Raw genomic sequence first — 21,571 nt, 5'->3', positions numbered from 1 at the left:
AAACTCAGAAAGATAAGCTAGGAGAACAACTACATGTACAAGGGGAATGCAGTTGAACAAGGAACAGAGATCAGAGAGCCATCCCAGGGCAAGTGACAGGGTGAAGCCAGAGGACTGTACTTAGCCATAGAGTCTTTGGCTGTGGGAGTGGCAGTCTGGGGAGCCCCATGGGGACTGGAGGGCAAGGTCCAACACAGAGAATTTCAGAGAGTAGCTGGATATTGATCCACTTGGCTCAGCATTCTGAGCTCCATTCTTTCTGCAGAGCCCTCTTCCAGAACAAATGCAATTACAGCCTTCCCACACCATACCCCCAGACTCAGGTGGGCAGCAGAGCTGCCTCACCTGAATGAGGCCCCAGGGCACAGCCCACATTAAGGATAATCCAGAACCTGCTGCACCAATGCCTACTGACTGGCCCATTTGGCATTACTAAACCTAGTGAGTAAAGCATGTATCATCCCTTACTGGTCAGTCCACTTAGAGTTACTAAACTCAGTGAACAAAGGCACTAGGGATTTCAAAACCAAACCTCTGTGAGGTAGAACCTCCCCCAACACAAGATCCTAGGAAAAGAAAGAAAGGCCAGTGAAAAGGTGGCCCATTGCAAGGTACTTTGAAGACAGAGATGCTAACTGAGAGAGATCTAAAACTTCTGAGGAGAATATGAATTGGTCTTCAGCCCACAAAGACCTCCTAGAAGAAATCAGGAAGGAGCTTAAAAATGAATTGGGAAAAGAAACTCAAGAGAAAATTGGCACCTTGCAAGAGAAAATTAATGTCTTCCAAAAAAAACAAATCCTTGGAAAAATACAATTGGACAAATGCAAAAAGAAAATAATTCCCTCAAAACTACATTTGGATAAATGGAACACTCTTTCAGAAATGTAACTGACTAATTGCAAAAGGAGTTTCAAAAGGTAAATGAAGAAAATTCTTCTCTAACAAAAACAATGGAATCTGTGGAAACTAATGACTTCATGTGACAACAAGAATCTGTTAAAAAAAAAAACATCGAGAACGTGGAAGAAAATGTAAAATACCTAATTTTCAAAATCACTGATTTAAGTAATAGATCCAGATGAATCAACCTAAGAATCATTGGGCTTCCTGACAACATTGAAGAAAAAATAGGCCTGGACTGAATATTACAGGATTTAGTGATGGAAAACTGTACTGATATGGAACCAGAGGGCAAAATAGTTATTGAAAGTATACATTGATCCTCTTAGGAAAGGGATCCCAAAATGAAAACACCAAGGATATTGTGTTCAAATTCCAGGACTATCAGATAAAAGAGATAATCTTGTAAGCAGGCAGAAGCAAACAATTTAGTTACCAAGGAGACACAATAAGGATTATACAGGACTTGGCTGCATCCACATTAAGGGAATTAAGGAACTGAAATGAAATATTCCAAAGAGTAAGGGAGCTTGGAATGCAGTGAAGAATCGACTGCTTGGCTAAACTGAAGCTTCTCCCCCTGGGAAAAGATAGAAATTTAACAAAATAGGAGACTTCCAGCTTTTCCTGATGAAAAGTCCAGAGCTAAATAGAAAATTTGGACTTCAAACAGGAGATTCAAGATACATATGAAAATGTAAAAAAAAATAAAGGAAAAAAACTGCTATTCAATAAGATTAAACTGGTTATATCTCAACTTGGGAGATAGATTTTTATAACTCTCAAGAACTATAACTGTGATAGAGAGAATATATTTACCCATAAGTGATGGATAATCATGACATATCAGTGACTCTGATAGAATGATTTAAAAGCAATATCTCCTTAATAAGGGGGTACAGTAAAGAGGCAGGGGGACAGAGAAGACTGAATGGGGTGAATCATATTACATAAAGAGGTACAAATGACCTCTTACAATAGAGGGGAAGAAAGAAGGAGGTGAGAACCTACTGATTCTTACCCTCATTAGATTAGGCCTAAATTTCACATATGCACACTCAGTTAAGTTGAGAAACTTGTCTTACCTTTCAAGTATTAAAAGGTGAAAGGGGGGATCAGGGAGGAAAAGAGGAATAAACAGAAGAAAGAAAGGGCAAAGGGAAAGGGGAAAGAAAGGGGAAGCAGTTTGGAGACTATTAAGAATCAGAATCATACAAAATGCTGCTTGCAAGAACTTCATTGAAGCAGAGATACATATAGAGTAAAAACATTATTAAGGAGAAAAATATCTTTTGTTTCAACTGAAGTGAAAAAAGTAGGGATAGTAATCCTTATCTCAGCTGCAAAATTAGATATCATTAAAATAAATAAGGAAGGAAAGCATATCCTCCTAAAAGTTACCATAGACAATGAAGCAATTTCAATAGTAAATATGTATGCACCAAGTGGTATGGTATCCAAATTTTTGGAGGAGAAGTTGAATGAGTTACAGTAAGAAATAGACAGCAAAACTTTACTGGTGTGAGACCTCAACCTCCCACATGCATATTTAAATAAATCTAACTAAAAAATGAATAAGAATGAATTTAGAGAGGCAAATAGAATGTTAGAAAACCTAGACCAGATGAATCTCTGGAGAAAGCTGAATGAGAAAGGAATATATGTTTTTTTTTTATAGTACATGGCAATTACACAAAGATAGACCAAGTACTGTGGCATAATAACCTAATTATCAAATGCAGAAGGGCAGAAAGAGTGAATATATTCTTCTCCAGATCACAATGCAATAAAAATCACATACAATACTGGCTCAGGGCAAGATAGACCAAAATCAAATTGAAAATTAAATGACCTCATTTTAAAGAATGAGTGGATCGAACAACAAATTAAAGAAAGAATAAATGATTTCATCCTAGATGATGACAATAAAGAAACATCACACCAGAACTTATGAGATACAGCCAAGGTAGTTGTCAGGGGATATATTATATTGTTAAATGCTTAAATGAATAAATTGGAGAAAGAGAAAATAAAGGAACTAAAATTGCAACTAAAAAAACAGAGAAAGAACAAATTAAGAATCCGCCAATTAAATACCAAATGAGAAATTCTAAAAATAAAAGAAATTAATAAAATCAAAAAGCAAGAAAATTATTGAACTAAAAAATACCACCAATAGTTGTTTATTTCAAAAATCAATAAAATTGATAAATTCCCAGTAAATTTTATTAAAAAAAGAAAGTAGAAAACCAAATTACTAGTATCATAAATGAAAAATATGAACTCCCCACCAATGAGGAGGAAATTTAAGTAACAATACAGAATTATTTTTCCAAACTGTATGCTAAAAATTTTTATAATCTAAGTGAAGTAGGTGAATATTTACAAAAAATATAAGTTGCCCAGGTTAAATGAAGAGGAAATTAAATACTTAAACAATGTTCTCTCAGAAAAGAAATTCAACAAACCATTATTGAACTACATAAGAAAAAATCTCCAAGGCCAGAGGGAATGACAAGTGAATTCTATCAAACATTAAAGAACAGGGTCTGGCTAGGTGGTGCAGTGAATAGAGCATCGGTCCTGGAGTCAGGAGTACCTCAGTTCAAATCCAACTTCAGATACTTAAAAATTACCTTGCTGTGTGGCCTTGGCAAGCCACTTAACCCTATTGCCTTGCAAAAACAAAAACAAAACATTAAGGAACAATTGGTTCCAATTCTATATAAACTCTTTGGCAAAGCAGGTGAGAACAGAACTCTGCCTAACTCTTTCAATGACAGCAATACAGTGCTGATACCTAAATCAGAAAGAGTTAAAACAGAGAAAGAAAATTATAGACCTACCTGTCTGATGAATATAGATGCAAAAATCTTAAAGAAAATCCTAGCAAAGCACCTATGCAAGTTATCACTACACTGTGACAAAGTAGGATTTATCCCACAAATGCAGGATTGGTTAAATATTAGGAAAACTGCTAGTATAATTAACTATATCAATAAGAAACCTATCAGTAAACATATGATTATATCAATAGATACTGGAAAATCCTATGGTAAAATACAGCACCTATTCCTACTAAAAACGCTAGAGAGCATAGGAACAAAGGGATTGTTCCTTATAATTATAAGCAGTATCTATTTGAAGCATTATCATTCAAGAAGCATTATTTGCAATGGGGATAAGCTAGAAGAATTCCCAATAACATCAGGGTTGGAGCAAAGATGCCCATTGTCACCACTACTATTCAATATTTTATTAAAAATGTTAGCTTCAGCAATTAGAGAAGAGAAAGAAATTGAAACAATTAGAATTTTAAAGGAAGAAACTAAACTCTCACTCTTTGCAGATGATTTAATGGTATACCCAGAGAATCCTAAAAAATCATTTCAAAAACTACTAAAAAAGGTTAGTAACTTTAGCGAAGTAGCAGGATATAAAATAAACTCTCATTGGTTGTCAACATTTCCATTGTAGGATTAGAAAGATGCAGGAGAAAGAGCTAGAAAGGAAAATCCCATTCAAAGTAACCTCAGACACTAGAATACTTGGGAGTCTACTTGCCAATGCAGACTCAGAAACTCTGAAAACAAGTCCAAAACACTTCTCTCACAAAGAAAATCAGATTTAAAAAATCTAGGAAAATATCAAATGCTCATGGATAGGTTGAACTAATAAAATAAAAATGAAAATTATACCCAAATTAAACTACTTAGTACCTTATTCAAAATTCCAAAGAAAAATGCTTTAATGAGTTAGAAAAATTCAAGTAAATTTATATGGAGAAACAAAAAGTCAACAATTTCACCAGACTTAAAAAAAAGTGCAAAAGAAGGTGGCTTAGCCTTACCAGATCTGAAATTGTATTATAAAGCATCAATCATCAAAACCGTCTGGAATTGGCTAAGATATAGAGTAATAGTCCACTGGAATAGAATAGGTATAAAAGCAGGAAATGATTATAATAATCTGCTGCTTGAGTCCAAAGAGTCCAGCTTCTGGGATAAAAAACTCTCTATGATAAACATGATTGGGAAAATTGGAAGTTAGTATGGCAGAAACTTGGATTAAACCAACATCTCACACCCTACACACCAAGATAAGATCAAAATGGGTACAGGATTTAGACATAAAAAAACAATATTATAAGCAAAATAGGAGATCAAGAATAGTTTGCCTGTCAGAGCTATGGAAAGTGAAGTAATTTATGACCAAGGAAGAGATGGAGAACATTATTAAAATTCAAACTAGATAACTTTGATCATTCTAAATTAAAAAGCTTTTGCACAGACAAAACCACTGTAACCAAGAGCAAAAAAAAATATAGTAAATGGGGAAACAATTTTTACAAGTAGTATTTCTGACAGGGGACTGATTTCTATTTTTTATTTTTTTTAGGTTATTTGCAAGGCAAATGGGGTTAAATGGCTTTCCCAAGGCCACACAGATAGGTAATTATTAAGTGTCTGAGGCTGGATTTGATCCCAGGTATTCCTGACTCCAGGGCCAGTGCTCTCTCCACCGTGCCACCTAGCCGCCCCCATCATTTCCAAAAAACATATAGAACTGAGTCAAATTTATAAAAATAAAAATCCCTAATTGTAAAATGGTTAAATGATTTGCACAGGCTATGTACAGCTGAGGAAATCAAAGGAATCCATAGTCATATGAAAAAATGTTCTAAACCATTACTGATATGAGAAATGCAAATTAAAGTATCTCTGACTGGCCATTTTGATGAGAAAGGACAATGATTAGTGTTGGAAGGGATGTGGTAAATTTGAGACAGTAATGCATTATTAGTGGAGCTGTGAACTCATCCAGCCTTTCTGGGGAGTATTTTGGAATTATGCCCAAAGGGCAATAAAAATGTGCATACCCTTTAATCCAGCAATACCACTATTGGATCTACACCCTGCAGAGATCATGAAAAAGGGTAAAAACATCACTTGCACAAAAGCATTCATAGCAGCCCTCTTTGTGGTGGCAAAGAATTGGAAATTGAATGAATGTCAATAAATTGGGGAATGGCTGAACAAATTGTTGTATATGTATGTGATGGATCACTATCATTCTACCAGAAACTAGGAGGCATGAGAATTAAGAGAAGCCTGGAAGGATTTGCATGAAATGATCCTCAGTGAGATGAGCAGAACCTGAAGAATCTTGGATACCCTAACCACTACATGGGGCTGATGATCAACCTTAATGTACTTCCTCTAACCATGTAATTTAGAGTAATTTAGAACTATTCTGAGTTAAAGTTAAATTACTCTTCAGAATGGGTGAAGTATTTCACAACTCTTCACCAACAATAAAACATTGCACTGATTTCCTAAGTAACTCCAACAATTATGATTTTTATTATCTTTCAGTCTTTCCCAATTGATATAGAGTGGAATCATAGAGTTATTTCAATTTACATGTTCTAATTATCCATGATATGGAGCTCTTTTGCTCCAGAAGACACAGGCTTTCAATGAGATGCTCACAATTAATTTTTACTGAACCATGGATCTAAACCATTAGCATAAGGATGTCCCAGAGAAGCTGGGGGTAAAAAAAATAAAAATTAAACAAAACAAACTAAAACTCTCCATGATAACCAGAGTGATATGAGAGGGTCATCTAAAACACATAAAAAGCTCATCCCCTAATCAGGGCAGAATTATAGGAGGCAGGGATAGAACTGTGCAATGATTTATTTTTCCCACTTTAAATTTTTCTCCTAATTTCACTTCCCTCCCCCAGCTCAAACAAAAGACAGTCTGTTATTCTTTACATTATTTACATGGTAAACATTAATCTAATTTGAATGTGATGAGAGAGAAATTATATCTTAAATGGAAAAATGAAAAATGAGTGATAGCAAAATTACATAATGATATAACTTTTTTAAAATTAAAAATAACTGTCTTTGATCTTTGTTCAAACTCCACAATTCTTTTTCTGGATAGAGACGGTATTCTCCATTACAGATATCCCAAAATTGTGCCAGATTATTGTACTGATGGAATGAGCAGGTCCATTAAAGTTGATCACCCGCTTCCGGTCAAGATGGTGGAGAGAAGACAGACACAGTTCTAAAGTCTCCTGATCTCTTCCCCATCTATCACAGGAAACAAACCTCTTAAAAGAAATCTGATCCAGAAAACTCAGAAAGAAAAGCCAGGAGAAAGAACATCTACCTTGGGATTTGTCTCCCCCGGCAGCCTTGGATGAATGCAGGCAGGTGAGTCTGGGCTTTATCCTCCAAAAAGGTACCACACACAATAAAGTCATTTCAATATTGAATATATATGCACACCCAGTGGGACAACACCCCAATTAAGTACCAAATTAGAAATTCTAAAAATTAAAGGAGAAATTAATAAAATTGAAAGCAAAAAATATTGAATTTATACATAAAACCGAAAGTTGGTATTATGAAAAAACCAATAAAATTGATAAACCTCTGGTCAATTTGATTAAAAAAAAGAAAGAAGAAAACCAAATTGCTATTATCATAAATGAATAAGGTGAAATCACCACCAATGTGGAGGAAATTAAAGTAATAATTCAAAATTATTTTGCCCAAATCTATGCCAATAAATTTGATAATCTAAGTGAAATGGATGAATATTTACAAAAATATAAGTTGCCCACGTTAAATGAAAAAGAGATTAAATATCTAAACAACCCTATCTCAGAAAAAGAAATTCAACAAGCCATTATTGAACTCCCTAAAACAAAATCTCCAGGGCCTGATGGATTCACAAGTGAATTCTACCAAACATTTAAGGAACAATTGGTTCCAATCCTATATAAACTCTTTGGAAAAATAGGGTAAGATGGAACTCTGCCTAACTGTTTCTAGGAAACCAATATGGTACTGTTACCTAAACCAGGAAGTGTTAAAACAGAGAAAGTAAATTATAGACCTATCTCCCTGATAAATATAGATGCAAAAATGATTACAACAAGTCATCACTAGGATAATACATTATGATCAAGTAGGATTTATTCCCGGAATGCAGGGTTGGTTCAATATTAGGAAAACTGTTAGGATACTCAATTATATCAACAACAAATCCATCAGAAATCATATGATCATATCAATAGGTGCTGAAAAAGCTTTTGACAAAATACAGCATCCATCCCTATTAAAAACACTAGAGAGTGTAGGAATAAATGGACTGTTCCTTAAAATAATTAGCAGTATCTATCTGAAACCATCATCAAGCATTATATTCAATGGGGAGAGGCTAGAGGCATTTCCAATAAGATCGGGGTGAACCAAGGGTGCCCATTATCACCACTACTACTCAATATGGTATTAGAAATGTTAGCAGCAGCAATTAGAGAAGAAAAAGAAATTGAAGGAATTAGAATTGGGAAAGAAGAGACAAAACTCTCACTCTTTGCAGATGACATGATGTTCTACCTAGAGAATCCCAAGAAATCATCTAAAAAACTACTGCAAACAACTAGCAATTTTTTCAAAGTTGCAGGTTATAAAATAAACCCTCATAAATCCTCAACTTTTCTATATATGTCTAGCAAGAAACAGCAGGAAGAGCTAGAAAGAGAAATCCCATTCAAAGTAACCTCAGACAATATAAAATAATTGGGAGTCTATTTGCCAAGACAGACTCAGAATCTTTTTGAAAACAATCATAAAACACTTCTCACACAAATTAAATTAGATTTCAATACCTGGGAAAATATCAACTGCTCATGGATAGGTAGAGCTAATATAATAAAAATGACAATTCTACCAAAACTAAACTATCTGTTTAGTGGCCTACTAATCAAAATTCCAAAAAAATTACTTTAATGAGTTAGAAAAAATTGTAAGTAAAATCATATGGAGAAATAAAAAGTCAAGAATTCCCCGTAGCTTAATGAAAAAAAGTGCAAAAGAAGGTGGCTTAGCCCTACCCATTCTAAAATTATATTATAAAGCATCAGTCATCAAAAATGTTTGGTATTGGCTAAGAAATAGAGTGGTGGACCAGTGGAATAGACTAGGTGTAAAAGCAGGAGATGATTATAGTAATCTGCTGTTTGATAAACCCAAAGAGTCTGGCCATTGGGATAAAAACTCCCTCTGATAAAAATTGCTGGCATAATTGGAAGTTAGTATGGAAGAAACTTAGATTAGACCAACACCTCACACCCATTACCAAGATAAGATCCAAATAGTTATAGGACATAGACATAAAAAAACAATACTATAAGCAAATTAGAGGATCAAGGACTAGTCTACCTGTCAGATCTATGGAAAGGGGAACAGTTTATGACAAAGGAAGGGTTGGAGAACATCACCAAAAACCAATTAGATGATTTTGATTACATTAAATTAAAAAGGTTTTGCACAGATAAAACCAATGTAATGAAGATCAAAAGAAATGTAGTAAATTGGGAATCAATCTTTACAACTAATGATTCTGACAAAGGACTCATTTCTAAAATATACAGAAAACTGAGTCATATTTTTAAAACAAAATGCCATTCCCCAGTTGACAAATGGTCAAAGGATATGCAAAGGCAATTTACAGATGAGGAGATCAAAGTAATCTATAGCCATATGATAAAATGGTCTAAATAATTAATTATTAGAAAAATGCAAATTAAAGCTTCTCTGAGGTATCACCTCACAACTCTCAGATTGGCCAGTATGACCAGGAAGGCTAATGTTCATTGTTGGAAGGGATGTGGGAAATCTGGGACACTATTACACTGTTGGTGGAACTGTGAATTCATCCATCCCTTCTGGAGAACTATTTGGAACTATGCCCAAAGGGTAACAAAAATGTGCATACTCTTTGACACAGCAATACCACTACTCGGCCTATACCTTGAAGAGATTAGGAAAAAGGGTAAAAACATTACTTGCACAAAAATATTTATAGCAGCCCTGTTTGTGGTGGCAAAGAATTGGAAATCCAGTAAATGTCCTTCAATTGGGGAATGGCTTAGCAAACTGTGGTATATGTATGTCATGGAACACTAATTTTCTATTAGAAACCAGGAGGGAGTGGATTTCAGGGAAACCTGGAGGGATTTGCATGAACTGATGCTGAGTGAAATGAGCAGAACCAAAAATAACACTGTACACCCTAACGGCAACATGGGAGTGATGTTCAACCTTGAAAGACTTGCTCATTTCATCAGTGCAACAATCAGGAACAATTTTGGGCTGTCTGCATCCAGATAAGGAGCTGTGGAGTTTGAACAAAGTGTAAGGACTATTCCCTTTAATTTAGAAAAAAACAGGTAACTTATTGCCTGATCTTGTTACCACTTAGACTTCTCTTCTCTTTAAGGATATGATTTCTCTCTCATCACACCCAATTTGGATCAAGGTACGACATGGAAACAAAGTAAAGACTGACAGAGTGCTTTCTGTCGGGGGGGAGGGGGTAGGGAAGCAAAATTGGTGAAAAAATGTAAAACTCAAATAATATCTTAAATAAAAATAAATTTAAATTTAAAAAAGTTGATCATCCACTCCCATTCTAGTGGTTAGGGTGTACAATGTTCTTCTGGTTCTGTTCATCTTGCTCAGCATCAGTTCATGCAAATACTTCCAGAGTTCCCTGAATTCCCATGCCTCTTGCTTTCTAATAGAACAATACTGTTCCATCACACACACACACACACACACACACACACACACACACACACACACACACACATATATATACACCACAGTTTATTAAGCCATTCCTCAATTGATGAACATTCACTCAATTTTCAATTCTTTGCCAACACAAAGAGGGCTGCTATGAATATTTTTGTACAAGTGATGTTTTTACCCTTTTTCATAATCTCTTCAGGGTATAGACCCAGTAGTGGTATTGCTGCAACAAAGGGTATGCACATTTTTGTTGTCCTTTGGGCATACTTCCAAAATGCTCTCCAGAAAGGTTGGATGAGTTCACGGCTCCACCAACAATGTATTAGTGTTCCAGACTTCCCATATCCCTTCCAACATTCATCTTTGTCCTTTCTGGTCATATTGGCCAGTCTGAGAGGTCTGAGGTCATATCTCACAGATGTTTTAATTTGTATTTCTCTAATAAGTAGTAATTTAGTGCAATTTTCATATGAATATAGATCACTTTGATTTCCTTATCTGTAAATTGCCTTTGCACATCCCTTAACCATTTGTCAATTGAGGAATCACTTGTTTTTTTTTTTTTTAATTGACCTTACTTCTCTGTATATTTTAGAAATGAGTCCTTTGTCAGAAGTACCAGTTTTTCTTTTTAGATTTTTTTTGGAAAGCAGATGGGGTTAAGCGGCTTGCCCAAAGCCACACAGCTAGGTAATTATTAAGTGTTTGAGACTGGATTTGAACCCAGGTACTCCTGACTCCAGGGCCGGTGCTTTATCCACTTCACCACCTAGCCACCCCAGAAGTACCGGTTTTAAAAATTGTTTCCCAATTTACTACATTTCTTTTTATCTTGGTTACATTGGTTTTGTCTGTGCAAAAGCTTTTTAATTTAATGTAAATGAAATTTTCTATTTTATTTTAATAGTGTTTTCTATGTCTTCCTTGGTCATAAACTGCTTCCCTTTTCATAGGCATGACAGATAAAGTATTCTTGATCTCCTAGTTTGGTTATAATATTGATTTTTATGTCTAAATCCTGTACCCATTTTGGTTTTATCTTGGCATACAGTGGAAGATATCAGTCTAATCCAAGTTTTTACAATAGTAACTTACAATTTTCTCAACAGTTTTTTTTTATCAAAGAGAGTTTTTATCCCCAAAGCTGGACTCTTTGGGTTTATCAAACAGCAGATTACTATAATCTTTTCCTGCTATTGCTCCTAGTCTGTTCCACAGATCTGCTGCACTGTTTCTTAGCCAATACTATATAGTTTTGATGACTGATGCTTTATAATATAATTTTAGATCCAGTAGGGCTAAGCCACCTTCTTTTGCACCTTTTTTTTTACATTAAATCTCTGGAAATTCTTGACTTTTTATTTCTCCATATGAATTTACTTAAAATTTTTAAAAAATTCTTTAAAGTAATTTTGGGGGATTTTGATTGGTAAGGAACTAAATAAGTAGTTTAATTTTGGCAGAATTGTCATTTTTATTATATTAGCTTGACCTTTCCATGAACAGTTACCCACTTTTTTAAATCTGATTTTATTTGTTTGAGAACTGTTTTATAATTGTTTTCAAAAAATTTCTGAATCTGCATTGGCAGGTGGACAGCCAAATATTTTGTAGTGTCTGAGGTTACTTTGAATGGGATTTTTATTTCTAGCTATTTCTGCATATCTTGCAAGTCATATATAGAAATGTTGAGGATTTTTGAAGGTTTATTTTATATCATGCAACTTGGCTAAATTGCTAATTATTTTTAGAAATTATATAGATTATTTCTGGGGATTCTCTATGTATACCATCATTTTCAAAGAGGGAGAGTTTTGTGACTTCCTTCCTAATTCTAATTCCTTCAATTTATTTTTTCTTCGCTTATGCTGAAGCTAGCATTTCTATTAAAATATTGAGTAGTAGCGGTGATAATGGGCATCCTTGTTTCACTCTTCATCTTATTGGGAATGCCTCTAGCCCATGCCAATTGCATATAACGCTCATTGATTGTTTCACATAGATACTTATTATTCTAAGGAACAATTCATTTATTCCTGCTCTATCTAGTATTTTTAGTAGGATTGAGTGCTGTATTGTGTCAAATGCTTTTTTCAGCATCTGTTGATATAATAATATGATTTCTGATAGTTTTGTTATTGATGTAAGTAATTATACTAGCAATTTTCCTGATATTCAACCATCCCCATATTGATCCTAGTGTATTATCTTAGTAATAACTTGTTGTAATCATTTGTATGATTTTATTTAAGATTTTTTGCATCTATATTCATCAGGGAGATGAGTCTATAGTTTTTCTGTGTTAACTCTTCATGGATTTGGTATCAGCACCATATTGGTGTCTTAGCATTAGGCAGAGTTCTCTCTTCATCTATTTTCCCAAAGAATTTATATAGAATTGGAAGCAATTTTCCTTGAATATTTTATAGAATTCACTTGTGAATCCATCTGGGCCTGGATGTAATATTCATGTGATTGTCACCTCCTCCCTTCTTCCCCCTATTGCAATAGGGCCTTTGTACCTCTTAATGTGATGAGATTTACCCCCTTTCAATCACCTCCATCCTCCTATCTCTTTATTGCCCCCCCTTTTTAAGGAGGTATTGTTTGTAAATCATTCTATCTGAGTCACAAAAACTTCATGAGTGTCCATCAGTTCTGCCTAAGTATATTATTCTAATAGAGTTACAATTCTCTAGAGGTATTACAGTCTTTCTCTCAGGTAGGGATATAGCCAGTTTCATCTTATTGGACAGCAGGTTAGTTTTCTTTATCCTTTTTTTTAATCTTTTTTATGTGTCTCTTGGGTCTCCTGCTTGAAGTTCAAATTTTCTATTAAGTTCTGTTGTTTTCATCAGGAAAAGTTGGAAATTTCCTATTTCATTAAATGTCCATCTTTTCCTCTGGTAGAGAAGGCTCAGTTTTGTCAGATGGTGAATTCTTTGTTGCATTCCAAGCTCCCTTGCTTTTCAGAATATTTCATTCCAGACCCTTCATTCCCTTAATGTTGATGTAGCCGGGTCCTATGTAATCCTTACTGTGAATTCTTGGTAGCTAAATTGTTTGTTTCTGGCTGCTCAAAGGATTTTCTCTTTTATCTGGTAGTTCTGCAATTTGGCTACAATATTCATTGGCATTTTCATTTTGGGATCCCTTTCCAGAGGGGGATCTATATATTCTTTCAATAAGTATTTTTCCCTCGGGTTCCATGATGTCAGGGCAATTTTCCATCACTAAATTCTGTAATATTAAATCCAGGTTTTTTTTTCTTTTCTGTATTTTCAACAAGCCCAGTAATCCCTAGGTTGTTGCTCCAGTTTCTATTCTCAACTTTGGTGATTTTGCAAATAAGGTATTTCATATTTTCTTCTATTTTTTCAATTTTTTAGTTTCCTTTAACAGATTCTTGTTGTCTCATGAAGTCATTAGTTCCCACAAACTCCATTCTTATTTTTTTATAGAAGAATTTTTTTCTTTTACCTTTTGCAAATCCTTTTCTATTTGGTCAATTCTAATCTTGATGGAATTTTCCATTTGAGAAATTGAGGTTTTGAGGTTATTATTTTCTTTTTGCACTTGTCAAGTTGTATTTTCCAAAGATTTGTTTTCTTGTTTCAGGGTGTTAATTTTCTCTTCCAAATTTTCCAATTGATTTTTAAACTCCTTCCTGATTTCTTCAAGGAAGTCTTTCTGGGTTGGAGAGCAAATCCTATTCTCCTCAGAGATTCTAAATCTGAGTTAGGTTCATTACTTTCTGTGTTTGTTCTGGGAAGAGGATTCAGCTGAAGTGAAAGTATGGAGTCTGAGGTCCTCCAGACCAAAGGAGCCTAGGGGATCCATGCCTGCAACTCTCTGTTCTGGAACTCACCATCCAGCCCTGCTGGAGTGTCCCAGACCCTCAGTCCCACAACCAATGTGTCTGCCACAGCTATCTCTTAGACCCAACTCCCACAGTCAATGCCTTCACTACTGATCTTAGGTTAGTCTGGGTTTCAGGCTCTCACCCCATCCTTGCCAACTCTCTACTGTCTGTATCCAGCTCACCCACAATCCCTGAACACAAACTTTGAGGTAGATGTTCTTCCCCTAGCTTCTTTTTCTGGGTTTTGTCAATTGAATTTCTGTTAAGAGCTTTGCTTCATATTATATATGAGGGAAGATCAGGAGACCTTAGCACAGTGCTTGTCTTCTCTCTGCCATCTTGGCCAGAAGTCCTCTGTCGAATGAATTTTTTAAGAGGGATAATCAGACTCAACTCCAAAAGCTATAAACCAGAACAATAATTTTGAATGTTCATACATTGCTGGAAGAATTAATAAACAGATACAAAACAAAAAATACTGAGCTATTATAATGCTATAATTTCACAAATCAGAAACAAGAAGAGAATAACTGTAAATATGTATAAACAAAGTACCAAAGAAAGACAATATTTGCTAGATCAGTTAGAAATCCTAGGGAAAAAATATTCAAAAGCTTTTTTAAAAAAAGATAAAATTATACTATAAGTGAAATTAATGAGAACTTTAGAGGAAAAATATTGGAATATAACTGAAAACTAAAGAGAAGAGATTTGGAAAGAGAAGCAATAGGTAGTCACAATCAGAACAAATCTTAACAGTCATTTAAGTTAGAATGTGCCAAATATGAAACAATAAAGGTAGAGAGAAAAAAATATAATTCTTTGGAAACAAAGAAGATTAGGTTGGGTGTCACCTGAAATAATTCTCCTCTGTTCAATGAAGAGTGGAACACACATAAATGTATTTAATTATGTATTAAGTATTCTGTGTAAAAATTCTTTGAACTCAACAAGGAAATAATTCAGAAATAGGGAGATTGAAAGGGCCAGGTTAAATGTAGGTAAAGATCAGACCTTTAACACTAAGTTCAGAAAAGGATTGTGAAGAAGAGTTTTAAAGGAAAGTTATAAGTAGGGCAAGAGAATAGCAAATAAGCAGATGAGTGAAAGTTGATGCATCAAGCAACAGCACTAGTAATGAGAACAATATTTTTCTCCCTTCTTTACTCTAAAAAGGTCATTGGGGAAATAGAAGTAAAATTGTAAGAAGGGTGGAGCGAACTGTATTGATTATAAAATGATTTCCCAAAATTTCAACATAACTAAAATTAGAAGAGAAACAGTATTATCATTGCAAAAAGTTTCTTTATGAAAGATTTCCATATTTCTAAGATATATTTTTATAGGGTTTTTTTTGACAAGGCAATGTGGTTAAGTGGCTTGCACAAGGCCATACAGCTAGGTAATTATTCAATATCTGAGGCTGGATTTGAACCCAGGTACTCCTGACTGCAGGGCTGGTGCTGTATCCACTGCACCACCTAGTCACCCCCTTAACAGCCCTGTTTCTAAGATTTATAAGGAACTTTTTCATATTTATAAAAATATTGTCCATTTCCTAATTAATAAATAGTCAGAGAATAATAATATGCAGTTATAACTCTGAAATCTAAGCTATCAAAAGTTAAACAAAAAAAGATTCCAGATTAAGAATAATTAGATAAAAGAAAATTAAAGCAACTCTATCTAATATTCATCAGATTGAAAAGCTGGGGGAAAAAAAGAAAAACAGAAAATGTCATTGGCACTTCACAAAAACTGTCCATTAATACACTATTGGCTAAGCTGTGACTTTGACCTGCTATTTTTTTAAAGCAATTCAAAGTTGACCTTAAAAGGCATTAAATTTTGGATGACCATGGTCTCAGAAGTACCACAACTGAGCCAATACACCAGAGACATCATAGAAAGAGGAAAGGTTCCTCTAGGTAAAAAATATTGATAGAAGAATTTTATTTTTACTGTTGCAAATATATGAATTTCCCATGGGAAATTCTCATTAGCTGCAGAATAGCTAAAAAATGGGTATAAGAGTCTAACAGGCTAGTTTTGTATTATAAGAAAAGAGGAAGGGGGTAAGGACAAAGAAAACTTGAAAGATTTGTGTAAGACAATGCAAAATGAAGTAAGAAGCAGAAAAAGAGCAATTTATACTATAATAATATTAGAAAATTAATGATTTCCAGTGAAATGATCAATATAATCAAGAATAATGTTATCCACTCTTGGAACACACTTTTGCCTATGGACAATACCAATGTGTTTTGATTATCCATACTAACTTGTTTCCATTTCTTTATTGCTTGCTTTTACAATTATTTTTAAATATAATTTTCAACATTCATTTCTGAAAAGTTTTCTTCCACCTACTATTTCCTTCCTTAACCTAGGATAGCAAGGAATTTGATATAGATTATGCATGCACAATCACGATACACATGTTTCCATATTAGTCACACTAAGAAAGATGAATCAAAACAAAAAGGGGAAAAGTATGAGAAGGGAAAAACAAAAAACAAATTTAAAAGATGTTTGGATCTGCATTCAGATCATAGTTCTCTCAGTGGATGTATATGACATTTTCCATCGCTGATATCTTAGTATTGTCTTTGATCACTGTATTGCTCAGAAGAACTAAGTTTATCAGAGTTGATAATCACAAAATGTTGCTTTTAAGGTTGACAATGTACTCATAGTTCTTCTTACTTCAATTAGTATCAGTTCATGTAAGTCCAAGATTTTCTGAAGTGTGCCTACTCATCATTTCTTATAAACAGAGCAATAATATTCTATTATGTTCACATACCACAACTTATATATCCACTCCATAATAGATGGGCAATCCTTCAATTTCAAATTTTATGCCAACACAAAAGATATAATATGAATATTCTTGTACACGATGATCTTTTTCAATTTTTGTTTTAAATCTTTGGTATACAGACTTCATAGTGGTATTGTTGGATCAGAGGGTATATATATATATATATATATATATATATATATATATATATATATATATATATAGAGAGAGAGAGAGAGAGAGAGAGAGAGAGAGAGAGAGAGAGAATAGAAAATTCTATTGACCTTTAGCAGAGTTCCAATTCCACCAGTTTTCCAACATCCCCTTCAACTTTTATCATTTCCCTTCTGTCATCTTAGTCATTCTGATAGGTATAAGGTATACCTCAGAGCTATTTTAATTTGCATTTATTTAATTAATCGTGAATTAGAGAGCATTTTATAGGAAAATAGATACTTTAATTTCATGTGAAAATTACCTATTCATATTCTTTGATCATTTATCAACTGGGGAATGACATGTTTTCTTATAAATTTGACTCAGCTGCCTATATATTTTAAAATGAGGTCCTTATGAGAAAGACAGACCAAAAAAAATTGATTCACATAGCTTTCTTTTCTTCTAATCTTGGTTGTATTGATTTTGTTTCTGCAAAATCAGTTCACTTTAAGGTAATCAAAATTATACATTTTGCACTTCATAATGTTATCTGTGGTTTTACATTCTCCTCTCTTATACATCCAATAAGTAAATAACTCCTTGTTCTTCCAATGGATTCATTTTATCATGCTTCATGCCTAGTTTGTGCCATACTATTTTCCAGTTTCACAAGCATTTTTTTTAAATAATGAATACTTATCGCAGATGCTAGACTCTTGGAGTTTATCTGAGAATAGATTAGTATAAATAGTAATCTGCTTACTGCTGTGAATTTTGAACCTAACCTATTCCACTAATCCACAACTTTATTTCTTAGCCAATACTAAATTTTGGGGTTTTTTTCCAATTACATGCTATAGTTTTTCAATATTCATATAATTGAATATTTTTAATTTACATGTTTTCTACCACTCTCCCTTCCCAGTATTCTATCCTCAGGAGCATACAGTCTTATAAAAGTTTCTGTTTAACATATTTATATATTAATCATTTAATACCAAATAAATGCTTCTTTATAATATAGTTGTATATCTGGTACAACTAGACAATCTTTCTTTGCATTTTTCATTAATTTCCTTGACATTCCTGATCTTTCCTTCTTCCAGATAAATTTCATTTTATTTTGCTAGCACTATAAAATAAATTTTGATTACTTTGATTGGTATTGAACTAAATGAGTAGATATATCTAGATAAAATTGTCATTTATATTATATTAGCTCAGTCTACCCATGAGCAGTGGATATACTAGTTGTTCAAATCTGATTTTCTTTCTGTGAAAAGTGTTTTGTAATTATATTAATGAAAAACCTAGGTTTTATTTGGCATATAGACTCCCCAAAATTTATGTTGTCTACAGTTGTTTTCAATGAAATTTTTTAACTCTCCAACTGCTGAACTTTGTTGATACGTATTAAAAAAATCTGATGATTTACGTGGGTTTATTTTATGTCTTGTAATTTTCCTTAAATTCTCAATAGTTTCAAGTAATTTTAGTGAATTCTTTAGCATTATCTGAAGTATACAATCACATCATATACAAATGCCTTTAATTTCTTACACTTCTCTTTTTTGCTAAAGTTAACAGTTTTTGTTCAATGTTAAATGATAGTGATGATAACAAGGACAACCTTGTTTCATCCCTGATTTTATTGGGAAGGCTTCTAGCTTATCCCCATAGCATACACTGCTTGCTGATGGCTTTAGGTAGATACTGCTTATCACTTTAAGCAAAACTCAGTTTATTCCTATGCTCTCTAATGTTTTTAATAGGAATGGATGCAATATTGTGCCATTTTTTCAGTATTTAGGGAGATAAATCTATTTTTAACTATGTATAGAGATAATTTTGTTATTGAAATAGTCAATTGTGTTGATAATACTACTAACATTGAGCCAGTCCTGCATTCCTGGTATAAATCCTACCTTACCATAGTTTATTATCCAGTTCAAAACTTATTGTAATTTCTTAATTATTTCAATTTAAAAAATTGCCCATCAATATGCATTTAGGGAAATTGGTCTATAATTTTCTTTCTATTTTGGCTCTTCCTGGTTTAGACATCAGCATAATATCTGGGTTTTTACAGGAATTTCGTAGAACTCTTTACCTATTTTTGTAAATAGTTGATATAGTATTGGAATTAATTATACCTTATATTTTTTGGGGAATTCACTTGTGAATACATTTTGCTATGGAGTATTTTTTCCTAAGGGAGCTCAGTGGTGGCTTTTTTTAAATTTCTTTTTTCTGAAATGGAATTTCTTAAATATTTTCTCTTCTAATCTGGGAAAATTATATTTTTACAACTAATCACTCATTTCACTTAGATTGTTAGATTTATTTTGTCATATAGTTGGACAAAATAGCTCCAAATTATGTGTTTAACTTCCTCCACATTGATGATGAATTCACCCTTTTCATTTTTGATACTGTCACTTTGGTTTTCTTCTTTCTTTTTAAAATCAAATTAATCAAAGATTTACCTATTTTCTTTTTTCATTAAAACCAGCTCTTTGTGTTATTTACTAGTTATTGTTTTCATACTTTAAATTTTATCAATCTCTCCTTTGATTTTTCAGAATTTCTAATTTCTTAACCTGGGATTTTTTAAATTTGTTCTTTTTTTCTGGACTTTACAGGAGTAGGCTTAATTCATTAATCTCTTCTTTAATATATTCAAATATTGAATTATAGATATAAAATTTCCCCCAAGAAATCCTCTGACTGCATCCTATGGATTTTTGGTACATTGTCTTATTATTGTCATTCTCTAGGATGAAATTATGCTTTCTATGATATGTTGCTTGATCCATTCATTCTTTAAGATTAGGCTATTTAGTTTCCAAATAACTTTTAATCTATCTTTCCACTGCCCTTTGATACATGTAATTTTTATTGCATCATAATCTGAGAAAGATGAATTGAATTTTTCTGCCTTTGTGAGGATTTTATCATATATATATGTATATACATATATATATATATATATATATATATATATATGTTTTTATCTCCAAGAAATTTTCTAGAGAACATTAAGTTATCTAAATTTTCCAAGATTCTGTTTATCTCCTTCACTTCTTTCTTTTATCCATGAGAGAAATTTAGAATCTGTTACTAGTATAGTTTTCTTTTCTATTTTTTCCTGTAACTCATTTAATTTCTCCTCTAAGAATATACCACTTGGTTCACATACATTTAGTATTGTTATTACTTTTTTGGCTATGGTGTCTTTTAACAACATGTACTTCTTTCCTATCACTTTTTTTTTTTAGTTTTTTTTGCAAGGCACGGGGGTCAAGTGGCTTGCCCATGGCCACACGGCTAGATAATTAAGTGTCTGAGGCTGGATTTGAACTCAGGTACTCCTGACTCCAAGGCCAGTGCTCTATCCACTGCGCAACCTAGCCACCACCTAGCCGCCCCTCCTATCACTTTTAATTAGGTCTGTTTTCACTTTAGCTTTGTCTGAGATTAGGATTGTTATCCCTGCTTTTTATTTAATCCAGTCAAAGCATAAGATATTTTGCTCTAGCCTTTCTCCTTTGCTCCCTGGGTATCTCTCAGTTTCAAATGTAATGTTTCTTGTAAACAACATATTTTAGGATTCTGGGTTTTAATCCACTCTGTTATCTGCTTGCATAGTGTGTGATAGTTCATTACATTCTGCCATTATGGAAAATTCACAGCTATGATAAGTAATTTTGCCTTTTCCCCCATTTGATTTCCCCTATTTATGTTTTTACTCCTTTTGCCCTATCCCTCCTCACAAAAATTTTGCCTTCAACCATGACCTCCTTTAATCTGTCCTCCCTTTTCTATGAGTCTCTATTTTACCCATTGTTCTTTCTACTTCTATTCTCCCTTCTATCAACGCTTCATTTCCCTCATTCCCCTTTCCCTTTTGACTTTCCTATTGATTAAAATAAATTTCTAAAGTCAACTGGGAATGTATGTTATTCCCTCTTTTAGTCAAATCTTGTGAGAGAAAGATTTAATCAATTCTCGCATGCTACTTTCTTTATTTCTACTACAAGAGGTCCTTTATGCCTCTTCATGTGATGTGATTTATATTTTTCGGATTCACCCTTCTCCAAAAATGATCCTTGTTATGTTTTTTTTTTAATTTCATCACATCATAATCAACTTAGACTCACAATCTCTAAATATTTTCCTTTCAACTGCTTAATAGAATTACAATCCTGAAGAGAATGTCTAT

Source organism: Macrotis lagotis, chromosome 1, assembly GCF_037893015.1.
Source record: "Macrotis lagotis isolate mMagLag1 chromosome 1, bilby.v1.9.chrom.fasta, whole genome shotgun sequence".
In the NCBI taxonomy this organism is placed as follows: domain Eukaryota; kingdom Metazoa; phylum Chordata; class Mammalia; order Peramelemorphia; family Peramelidae; genus Macrotis; species Macrotis lagotis.
The sequence above is the reverse complement of the archived record's forward strand: the minus strand, read 5'-3'. Positions refer to the sequence as shown.